Source organism: Siphateles boraxobius, unplaced genomic scaffold, assembly GCF_051911475.1.
Source record: "Siphateles boraxobius isolate OS27281-9 unplaced genomic scaffold, OSU_SipBor_1 9, whole genome shotgun sequence".
In the NCBI taxonomy this organism is placed as follows: Eukaryota; Metazoa; Chordata; class Actinopteri; order Cypriniformes; family Leuciscidae; genus Siphateles; species Siphateles boraxobius.
In genome coordinates this window covers 6,611,479-6,624,114 of record NW_027509219.1, presented here as the reverse complement: position 1 = coordinate 6,624,114, position 12,636 = coordinate 6,611,479, and the positions used below count along the sequence as shown (strand labels likewise).

Genomic DNA, 12,636 nt, shown 5'->3' with positions numbered 1-12,636 from the left:
TGATTTCAGGCATTGGTGAAAAGTCTAACTTCATCCATTTATTCTGCTAAATTGTTCATACCATGAATGAAATATTTATTTTAAAACCTAATCAGAAAGATATTTATTGCCAAGTAAGTTTTACAAAAGGAATTCTTTTTGGACTATTTGTGCATCTCAATTGTGCATAAATCAAAGAAATGTAAAGAATTGTCACCTTAAGTGACTAAAATAATTCTATATATTTTACATAGGCATATCACTGAATCGCTTCAGAGTTTCAACGTAATTTAAATGTATTTTCCTAAACCTTATCATGGAATCAGACTGAGTCAAATCTGTTATAAACCCTAATGACTTTGGAGCAACAACAACAACAAAATTTGATATAATTCACATAATAATAATCGCTTTAAATGTGAAAGTTAAAATGCTGTCAGTTCCACTCATGCCAATGACATGGCTGGTCGATTTCAAAGCGGCTTGCCGCCAGCCGGCCGCGGTTCATTTAGACGGCGGCAACCGCCAGAGAGAATGAAGTCGGCGGCCCGGCGGCTGTTCGCCGGCGGCATCTCGCAAGAAATGGGAGTGACGTATTCGGCGGCAAACGTTTCATCTCCGCCAGCGGGGCGCACCTATAGCCGACAGTTTGGGGCCGGCGGCAAAAAGAAGCCGTGCCGATATTTTTTGCTATCTGGGCAGTTACATATTCTACATTGATTTAAAAAAATCAAATGTGTTTTTAATGGTAGTATAATTTTATACGAAAATCAATTATTTACCATTCAGATGAGAATAAAGTTAGGGTTCATTAAAATTAAGGAAAACATATTGATCCGTTCTTAAAGGATAATTCAGGTATTTAGCACTTTGAGTCTATTTTCTAGTTTGTTTTGGATGAACTAAGTTAGAGTGGTGGGTAGAATTTTGACGATGGTCCTGTCTTGACTTTTTGAATCTTTTAGAATCGCCTCTGACCGCTTCAGGGTGAGTGTCTACGAGCATACACAAACATGTCCTTAAAACAACCCGTCATGTTTGTTTTCAAAACTGTGCAAGAAGGACTATTGCAGTTTATAACACAGTAGGTAGACGGCATCTTGAACACTGCGTTCTTCCCTCCATGCAATCAAGTCTGGCGCCTTCTGTTTGTGCCGCGGATTCCCAAAATGCTTTGCGTTCACCACTGGTAATACGTCACGATGACGTCACATTAGCAATCTCTATACTGTGTGCTTGCCTAACAGTTTACCATGCATTATTAATTTTTTATTCATACACTGTCATGAAAACACCATCTGACCAATTAATTAAATAAATACAGACTGCAAATAAAACTAAATACACTATACACATTTCGCTACATTACCACACTGAAACTACTGTTATTGGTTGTTTCACCGTTTTACTTTGATCATGATTGGTTAATCTTTTTGTCAGGAAACTGGCCAATGACAATATGCGCGCCTATTTTAAGTTTGAAAATACGTCCGTTACTGTTTGAGTCGGTGTGTGAGGTGAGCAGCTGCTGCTGATTATATTACCCGGTCGGACAAGGATTATTTTATAAATTCTTGTTTTGAGCGAATGTGAGTTGTGATATGTCAATTGAAGGCCAAAAGCTGGAATATGAACAGAGGAGGGGGTTGTAACTATGTGGTCTGTAAAAATACTGGCGATATCACTTCAGGTAAGAACACATTTTTCATTCTTTAGCAGTCTAACGTTAACGTAAACGTTATGTCCATGTCCTTAATGTTTGTATGTTACCCCAGTTTCATTTTAGATAAATAAATATGTTAACAAATATCAATAAATGTTTAAAAGGTATTACATTGATTGAAATCTGTTGAATAGAGTGTAAATGTAGTTTGTGGGTAACATTAGATTAAATAATGCTATAAGCGGATAATCACCTGTTAATGAAGATCATAACTTCATTTTTTTTTACTGTCTTTATGCTGCGTTCACACCGCACGCGAATAGCGCGTCAAATTCGCGTCTACCGCGTCTAGTTTGACGCTTGACCACTTTGTGTTAATTCGCGTGTCAAGAGTGAAACTGACGCGCGTAAAAAACAAAAGTTTGAAGCGAAATTTACGCGCGTCACGCGCGTCAGAGGCAAAAGTTTCGAACCCCGTTGGCGGCCATCTTTTTACAAGATGTCTGTTGTTGATCGGTCATTTATCGAGAGAGTCACCGCTCTGTATTTGCTCTGGAGAACAGAACAGCGCCGTAGGGATCATCATCGCCGTATTTGGGTCCACCAGACCCTTCGGAGGCGAACCCAGTTCGGCGAGTTTCACCATTTGCTCCAGGAGCTGCGCCTGGATGACGGCCGCTTTCAGCGGTACTTCCGCCTGTCCCGCGCCCAGTTTGATGACTTGTTGTCCCGCATCGGAGCGAGGATCACCCTCCAGGACACCAACTACAGGCGCTCTATCCCGGCTGCGGAGCGCCTGTCCATCTGTCTTCGGTTAGTAAATGTATATGATATTTTAAATACAGAATATTCAATATGCTAACATATGCTATCAATGTTTTTTTTTAAACTGTGGTACGGTTGGCGCTCTTTCTAGTGATACTCAGTTAACTAACATAAATATTCTCTTGGCAGACGTGATACTGTCATGTTTCTCTGTATAAACACAGTGATCTTTATAGAGATTCTGAGTTAACTGCTATAACCTAGACATTAAAATATTCTTGGCATACGTGATACTGTCATGTTTCTCTGTATAAACACAGTAATCTTTCTAGTGATACTGAGTTAACTGCTATAACCAAGACATTAACCTAGAAATTAAATATCTCTATCTGTAAGCAATATGTAGTTCTTGATTATTGTCTATATGTCATGCTTGATTATTGCCATTTTAATATACCATAAACCATTTAATAGTATACCTGTTGATTGTATAGTTTAATATGTAACTACAAGTGTACTTGTAATAATATTTATAACAATGTTTTCTAGGTTTCTTGCCACTGGGGACTCATTCAGGACGATAGCGTCCAGCTACCGGGTTGGTGTCTCCACAGTGTGCCAGATCGTCGCCCAGGGAGTGACTGCCATCTGGGACTGCCTTGTGGAGGACTACATAGCTGTGCCCACCACCGATGACTGGAGGTCCATCGCAGAGGGATTTCAGGAGCGGTGGAACTTCCCTCTGTAGGTTGGAGCGGTGGATGGGAAGCATGTGGTGCTGAAGGCACCCCCCAACTCAGGATCCCAGTTCCACAACTACAAGGGAACGTTCTCCATCGTTCTGCTTGCAGTTGTGGATGCGAAGTATCGCTTCCGGGTGATCGATGTTGGGGGGTACGGCAGAACCAGTGACGGTGGGATTCTGGCAAACTCCGCCTTTGGACAGGCTCTCCGGGCTGGCACTCTTCATCTGCCTCCTGACCACCCTCTACCTGGTGCTGAAGACAGAGGACCCCAGCCTCATGTCTTCGTGGCTGATGAGGCGTTCCCGCTGCGGAGGAACTTCATGCGGCCCTTCCCTGGACGCACGCTTCCTCCAGAGAGGCGTGTCTTCAATTACCGCCTCTCCAGAGCCAGGCTGGTGGTGGAGAACGCCTTTGGCATCCTCTCCTCACAGTGGAGGATGTACCGCCGCCTCATCGAGGTCCACCCTGAAGTTGCGGAGAAGTGTGTGAAGGCGACGTGTGTTCTCCACAACTTCATGCGGTATTCGGAAGGGAGGGAGGCACCTGGTGTGAGGGGCACAGGGCATGCTGGAGAGGAGCCACTGACAGGTCTGGGTCGAGTTGCAGCCAACAACTCCTCCAGAGAGGCACTCCAGGTGAGGGACGTCTTCATGGAACACTTCTCGGCGGAGGGAGCAGTACCATGGCAGCCGACGGAGTAGCATTTGAGGTCCTCCTCATGATTTCCCCACAACGGCTCTTTTAAGAGCCACCCACAAACCTATAAAGAGCATGTCTTTCTAAAAACAGTTTTCCTCCATTATAATATTTAGTATTTTTTTTTCCAGGTTGTCAGCCTCAGTTCCAGCCTGTCAGGTCCACAACATGCACATGTATTAAGTTTAAACTATGACTAACCTTTACAAAATTACAGGTTTTCCATGTTTGTATACAAGGTAAAATGATTTATTTATTTTTTAATAAATAAATGGAGCCAGCCTCCAAAAAGTAACAAACCTTTCTATTTTTTTGTTGTTGGTTGTCTTTACATTACAATGATGTTTCATATAATCTATATTTAGATATGGAATAAATAACATTAAATACTAAATTAAAACATCTTGTATATTAAAAAACAAGTTATGTGATACAAGATTTGCTTTGTTGTGCATAGAACCACAACAGGCATTTAGTCAGATTGTAAAATTATTTATTAAGGGCAATTATATAAAAGAAATAAAACGTACAGGAAAAAAAAATTAAAAACAGGAATAAAAAGGACCTCGCTTGGAAGCTGGAAAAGCCCCAGGGAACAGCATGTAGGAGAAGAGGAAGGAGGGCCTTCTGCGTTTCCTGCAGAGCCTGCTGCCTCATTTTATTTTTTACTACTCTGGGGGGGGGGGGGGGGTCAAATTGTTCCAAATTTAGCACAATTTACCTATTTTCCATTGCATAAGTATATAATTTATATTTAAAATGTTCCTTAAGATGAGGCGGCATGCTCTGTACAAAAGGCAGAAGGGATAGGAGGAAGTGCTCGTCTGTGGTTAGTGCCGGTGGCGGTGTGGGGGGTGTTGGAGGTTGCGTCGGAGGTTGCGACAGGAGCGCAAGAAGTCGCTGCTCCACCTCCGACGGACCATCCGGTGACCGCTCACGGGGCCGCCGACGAGCTCTCCTCCTCTGTTGGCCTGTGAAAATAAAAAAATACAACACATGGTGCAATGAGAAGGCAGAAAGATGATACCTGATTTTCATTCTCACAGTGAAGGTTTAAAAAATTGCATTTAAACGACAAAATTGTCTAGATGTTGTGAGAATAATATATGTGCCTGTGAGTGACAGACAGTGCTTAAATGCAAGTGTGATATTGTTTTGAACTTGCTTTAACATATATTAAGTAATTAAAGTTATACTTCGGACATATACGTAGATAAACATTCAAATGAACAGTAGTTAAAATGTATGCAGATGATTGGTTGCATAGACTGCGATGGATTTGTGTCTGCATTCACAAAAAACGTGCATGTAACATGTTGAAATATTGTTTGTACTATTGCCTTCACACACCTCTAGGTTCAGCAGCAGGGGCTGAGGGACCAGGGACTGGGGAGACAGGAGCAGAAGATGGGGTTCTTTGCCCATCCTCACTCTGATATGGCTCTGTCAAGACAATATTAAATGTTAATACGACACATTGGTAACAATACTCAGAGAGATTACATTTTTTTCATCTGTAAACATGACAACATATATGCCTCGTAATGTGTCTATATTAGAAACACACCTGTCACTGTCTCCCCTGATTGTTCGGGGTGTCCCTGGTCCTCGAGGTGGTTGTCCTCTCCAATCCGGGCCTCGACCCCCTCCATGTTACTTGTCGTTTCTCGTGGAGTGACGAAGGGGTCGATGAATCCCAAGATCTGAGAAAACTTCCACCTCTTCCCAGACCCTGCTGCTGACCCACTCCTCTTCTCCATCTCCTTCCTCTTCTCCTTCAGGTACGTGTCCCTGAGGCTTTTCCACTTTTTACGGCAGACATCATCTGAATAAACACATTATCTTGAAAAGCAGTTGTATATTTGCGGGAAAATAGTTGTAAACTAGCAGCACGGCAGCTTGCTAACTGATAAGTAACGTTAGCTCAATAACGTGACTCAAAAGTGAAATTTGTATATTTTACAACGTACCAGGTTGTACAGTCTCCTCACTAATCTTCTTCCAAGCGAGGTCCTTTTTGTTCCTGTCTCTATAAAAGTAAGAACTCGAGTTAAATAACTCCGGGTCACCACTCACAGCTAAAATAAGTTTCTCCTCCATTTGGAATGAATGACTTTCGAGCGGGAGTTTGTTATGCTATGTCACTTTATGCCACGTGAAGCAAGCAGGCTCCTGATTGGTTAACGCGGCGCGAATTGACGCAGAAGTTCAGATTTTTCAACTCGGGCGGCAGACGCGAATTCGTGTCAAACGCGTGAATGCACAAATAGCACTAAATCATTCGCGCGTAACACGCCATACGCTTAATTCGCGCCATTCGCGCGCGCTCTACGCCTCATTCGCGCCGCAGGAATTTTTTCCGCGCGTTACGCGTCTTTGCATTGACTTAACATTGACATCACTCGCGCCTGACGCGCTATTCGCGTCCGGTGTGAACGCACCATTAGACGGTGGGCCGAGGGGAGATTTCGTGTTTTCAGACGATCTGTGGTGATGGATAACCCAGTTTTTTATATGTAACCGCTACGCTTTTCAACAAAGCAAATAAAAATTGTTGCCACTCACATACTTTGCACATTAACTTTATATCGGTAACTTTCTCCGGGTTATTTTCCCGGCGAATAGAGCAGGCAGCTACGTGTGGGGTCCGACATGCGTGACGTATTTGTTGCCTTCATCCAATAGCGTGCGTGGGAAGGTGTCGGTGACGCGTTTGTCAACACACTGGCGCGCTCCGGGCTGATTTAAAGCTACTGTTTGTGCACGTCTTTTATAAGGGATAAAGGGGGATTTTAGTAGGGCTGCACAATTTATCGAAATTATCACAAATGTATATATCGCAATTTGCATATCGCAACAGCTTGCAATAAGTGGAGTCATGAACAAAAGAGAAAATCACTCACTGCTGTTGGCTGAATAACTTTTGTAGCTTTAATAAGAATCAGTATATGATATATATGATATATGATGATAGTAACCGTAACGGGCACATGGAGTAATATCATAAAACAAATTTAAAAAATCAATTCCACCTTCGGGCTTTGAAGAACTGCTTGTGACTAATGGTTGATATTGTAAATTTACATCTGAATACGCAAGATATGCGTTTTAGAATGAATAGTGTTGTATACTTTTTCAACTCGACTGTAATTGAACAGTAAAGTGAAAATCTTGTACATTATTTTGTATTCAGTTTTAACTGTTTTTGCTTTTATTTATACAGGATCGCACAGAGCTGACAAGAAGTGAAGAGGAAACGAGAGGAAGCGATGGCATCGGAACGGACCTCGAGCTGGGACTCTGCTAGAGCAATACACAAGGCTGTCGCATTTTATTGAGAATCTAAGCTTTTTCCACTGTTACTGTACATTTTAAATATTAAATGCATTTCATTTAAGTTTTACTGTAATTGAACAAAAGCTCTTTAAATATTCCATTCAAATTTGTATTTCTACAGGCTTTTAACATTACGTTGAAAACACTGCAAGTTAAAGTTTGAGATGTAGAAATTATTTTTAGACTTTTTTTGTTTTGTTTTCCAAAATAAAACTTTTTACAATCTTGAGCATGTGTTAACTCTTTATTAAATGTGTTTGTAATTAAGCCATTGCTGCCAGTCATTTGACATTTAACAAATGTTTAGTGTAGGCTGCAGTATGTACAGTTAATCACTAATTCAGTAAGCATTGTCATGACTCGTGTTCCAAGTTGAATGTACAATTGTATTCTCCCATATTGAAAAGTAAGACAGTGAAGCAACGTCACTATAGCAACGTTGAATCAATTTGCAAAACCGAAGCATAATTCAATGTTGGTTCAATGTCGACATACAACTTTTATTCACCCATATTGAAAGAAGAGATAGTGAAACAACGTCACGACATCAACGGTGAAACAACTTTGCAAAATCAACATTGATTTGATTTGCAAAATCGAAACCTAATTCAATCTTGTTTCAACCTTGGTCCCTGATGTAGATTCAACGGTGAATCAATGATAAAATGCCAGCTGGGGAGTGTGAGCACTGCAAGCTCTTCTCCATCAAAGCACTCCGCTCAAGGCTCGCGTTGCTGCGGGAAGAATGAGCCTGCACGTCCTTAACCCTAAAACAGGGAACGTGACTCACAAGATTTTATTTGTCTTTTTTGGGGCATAAGAACGATTTTTTCATCAAATCCTTTTATCACTTATGACAGCCTGGTCTGTCTTTAGTATGCTGGTCACATTATTTGCTTCAAATTTTTTGTGATCATTTAGTCAGCCTGACCTAAATCCAACATGGCTGCCAGTGGTGTAGAACATTCAGATTTTGAGATAAGTAAATATATATTAAACTGAAAAAAAAAAGAATACTGCTAACATTAATTGTGAACATTGTCTTAAGGTGCTGAAGGAGAAAATTAAGTAATATGTTGTTCATGTTGTTATTTAGCACGTTTTGAAAAGTATGTAACTCCTGAGACACGTTGCCTGTTTAGGGTATAAACGCGATTAAACTAGTTCTATTTAAAATGCACTATTCAAACTTAAATGATTGTAATTCAAGAATGCTTTGGAATATAGACTTAAGTTTGGTCTGGTTTTAAAGAAAACAGTCAGCAGATTATTGTAATGAAAGCACTTCAAAAAAATGAAAGTATGAAAAGGTTATGGAAGTTTAAACTTACTGTACTTAATATTTTTTCTTTTTTTATAAAATGTGTTTTACAAAATATTTTTTTTACTATAAAATTACTATAAAATCAAAGCCATATATCTAACCAAGTTGTGTTCCAAATTTGAAGTTGATATCACAAAAATTGAAGTTCCCATGAGATTTTGTTTAGGCATAATACTAAAAATAGCCACCGGGTGACTTACATTCAATTGAATTTAATTTGTATGCATTCTGCCATAACAAATTAATAAATTTCTGTCCAAATATCACTTCTGTCAGAAAATATGGAACCTTGAGACTCAGACCTTTCCGACAATAGGTGTTTTGTCAAGATTAGAAAAGGTTTTGATCATAAATTATGAAACAAGTTGATGCCCAAAAGGGGAGGAGCCCGATAAAAGAATTTAGAGTACCGTTTCTATGGTACAGCAACATCCAATTTCAAAACGGGTTTCACAGGCTGAATCTTGAGTTCGTAAGCTTTCGAATGATATTTGTCAACATTAGATCAGGTGAAGTATGGTATATAATTGTTTTAAACATGCAGTGGCAGTAACAGTTAACATTGGTCCTATTTTATACCCTAATCAGGCAACGTGACTCAGGAGATACAACTCGTAAAATCTAATTTTTAAAAAATTATTTTGGATATTTTTTATTTAAGTACAGATGATATAAAAAATTACATGAAATTGTTTTTTTATTAGCATTTTCCTCTCTTGCCTGTTTAAAGGTATTTTAGGTAGAAATCCCCAAAAAAAACTTTTTTCCAAATTTGTTTAAACTGTCTTTATATATCAATGCATAATTAAAATGTAAGTACTCTGGAATAGAAATTATAAAAATCGAGTTTCTGTAGTTCTCTCAGGACTGTAATAAACACAGCTCATTATTCCATTCGGGACGAAAGAAATGATTCGCTGGGGCGACTGTCAATCTCCCTCGCTACCATGGACACCACCTCTGCTGATACAGGAGCAGCCCAAATGCACGCACCCGTTTGAAGAGGCACGGGAGACATCAGAGAAGACAGAGGAAGAGCGGGTTGGAAACGAGGAGGGAAAACAGACGGTCGACGTCGAAGAGTTCTGGCAGCGGTTAAAGGAACGTCAGGACAAATTAATAGATTCTAAAAGGACAAATCAGGAACGGTTCTTGAGTTGAAGTAGGTGGACATAATGGACGGTTCATCCGATGATGGTAATCAAGATATGGAGTTCCAAGAAGTGCGATATAATAAAAGGAAAAAAGGAAGTAACATGGGTGATGAGTTTGAATGTACAAGTAAAATCAGGGATTCAGGGCAAAGGATGATGAGAAATAGTGAGGAAAAGGAAATAAAAGTAATGATCACATTTGTCAAACAAGCAGAGCAATCCTGTTAAACTATCAAAAGCGATAGAAAAAGAAGTGGGATCAGTGAAAGGGGCAACATGTATGAGACTACATATTGGACCGGAACAAACCTCTCAGATTGACAAGTCAATGGAACAGCTGATAAAGAATGACAACATTAACATGAACAAAACTGATTTTGTAGCTTTTATCTGTGCAGTGGTGAATGGCACTGGGCAGGTAGGAAGAAGATCTGATAAAATAAAAATTGTGGTAGATTGTGCAAACAAGTTCTTGAACTGCATCGGTATATCAGCAGAACAAGTTCACAAGATTCTACAGTCTAAAGAAGGGAGAACAGAAGGTGGAATAACAACAAATTATGATGCATCTCAATGTAATGATATACTGTATAACATTATCATGTATTTCCTGTTGCTTCATTGGAATGCCAGAAGCCTAATCGCTAATGGACAGGAGTTTAAAAAGTATATTGCAGATATGAATAAATCTCCTGATATCATTTGTATACAAGAAACATGGTTATGCAAGTCATTAGACTTTAGGATGAATGGCTATGAGGTAATAAGGAAGGACAGGATTAATGGTAGAGGTGGGGGATGTGCAACATTCATAAAAGAAAATGTGATATATAGACAAAGAAATAATGAAGGTAATGCAGAGAGTATATGTATAGAAATAATTGGTACACAGGGGGTAATCAGAGTGTTAAATTTCTATAATCCATGTTCAGAATTAACGATAGATATCCTGAAAAGTGTCATGGGAGAAAAGGCGAATAAAATGATTATATGTGGTGATTTTAATGCTCACAATTGTATTTGGGGTAGCAGGAGTACAGATAAAAATGGAGAAATAATAGAAGAGTTCATGGAAGATAACTCTTTAGTATGTTTAAATGATGGCAATCCAACAAGAATAGACATAGCAAGTGGTAGAATGTCATGTCTGGATATCACAATAGTTTCAGCATCATTAGCTGGTAAATGTGTATGGTCAGTATCTAAAGATAATATAGGAAGTGATCATTTTCCAGTGACTTGTGTAATTCAAAATAAGATTCAACTACAAAAATGTAATTATGTAAGATGGATATATAAGAAAGCAGATTGGGGAAAATTTCAAATGTTATGTGAAGAACAATTAAAAAATCTCTCAGTAGAGGGTAGTGTTGATGACAGATATAATAAAGTAGTGAATGGCATTTATTTTGCAGCTTCTCAGTCTATCCCACTATCAAGTGGTATAAATACAAGAAAGAATGTGCCATGGTGGTCAGAGGAGTGCTCGGCAGCAATCAGAGACAGGAATAAAGCATTTCAGTTTTTAAAAAGAACACTCACACCAGAAGCAGTCATAGATTATCAAAGAAAAAGGGCTTATGTTAAAAAGATTATTAAAAGTACAAAAAGGTCAGCATGGCAAAACTTTTGCTATACGATAGGGAGGAAAACTTTTCAGGTGAAAATTGGGGAAGAATTATCAGCTCCTTATAACATTCTAAATGGAACTCCACAGGGTAGTGCAATTAGCCCGTTATTGTTTAATTTAATGATCAATGATGTTTTTGATAAAGTGAATAAACCAGGAATAGGATTGGCTCTTTATGCAGATGACAGAGCATTATTTAAAGAAGAAGTCAATTAAAGAAGTGGAAGAATGGTCATTGGATTGGGGTCTAAAGTTTTCAGTCTCTAAAACACAATATATGCTATTCACAAAGAACAAGAGGAATGAACATATAGATCTGAAGTTATATGATCAAACATTGGAAAGAGTACCTGTTTTTAAATATCTTGGATTATGGTTTGATAAAAAATTAACATGGAAATGTCATATCAGTAAAATTGAGTCAAAGTGTAAAAAAATCTTAAATTGCATGCGTATGGTTGCTAGTCACAATTGGGGAGCTAGCCGTAGTGCATTGTTGTGCATGTATCAAGCATTGATTCGTTCTTGCTTTGATTATGGATGTATTGTATATGGATCGGCAACAAAGTCTTTACTGAAAAAATTAGATATAATTCAATCCAAAGCATTAAGAATATGTTGTGGAGCAGTTAAAACATCCCCTGTGGATGCAATTGGAGTAGAAATGGGAGAGATGCCTCTAGATATTAGAAGGGAAAAACTGGCAATTACATACTGGGTAAATCTTCAACAATCAACAAATAATCACCTTACTCGCAAAGTATTGGAGGAGTGCTGGGAATACTCATATGATGAAGGCCACAGTTTTGGATGGAAGAGCAGAGTATGGGCTAAGGAATGTTGTATGGACAATAAGATCTTCTGTCCCAATATACCACTTACTGATACTCCACCATGGAAAGTCCCTGAACCGCTTGTAGATTTGAGTTTACTAAACAAGTCCAAAGAGGAGTACATTGGAAATGAGATTAATGCCTTTTTAAATAACACATTTTATTCAGTATTACAAATATTTACAGATGGTTCTAAGGAACCTATCAGTCAAAAGGTTGGATTAGGAGTATATATTCCACATTTTAAAAAACAGATTAGTTTGAGATTGACTGATGAGATGTCCGTGTACACTGCAGAGTTAACAGCTATAATAATAGGACTACAGGGGGTTGAACAAGTCAGACCAAATAAAGTAGTAATATGTTCAGATTCTTCTTCAGCTTTAATCAGTATAGTACATGCAAGATCAGACAGAGAAGATTTAATAATGGAAATATATTTATCATTATACAGACTGAAAGAGGCTGGAATAGTGGTGTATTTTTGTTGGGTACCAGCACATGTTGGGG

General features: G+C 38.9%; 1 long non-coding RNA gene across 2 annotated transcripts; it reads right to left on the bottom strand.

Moving 5' to 3' along the window:
• Nucleotides 1–4,754: 4,754 nt before the first annotated feature.
• LOC143732104 (uncharacterized) lies at nucleotides 4,755–5,477 on the bottom strand. Of its 2 annotated transcripts, XR_013201049.1 has the most exons (3): nucleotides 5,417–5,477; nucleotides 5,200–5,292; nucleotides 4,755–4,820 (listed from the first exon to the last, which is right to left on the bottom strand). It is a non-coding gene; the product is annotated as an uncharacterized LOC143732104 (long non-coding RNA). The 2 variants fall into 2 exon arrangements; XR_013201048.1 differs by lacking the exon at nucleotides 4,755–4,820 and having other exon boundaries at nucleotides 5,152–5,292.
• Nucleotides 5,478–12,636: the final 7,159 nt, after the last annotated feature.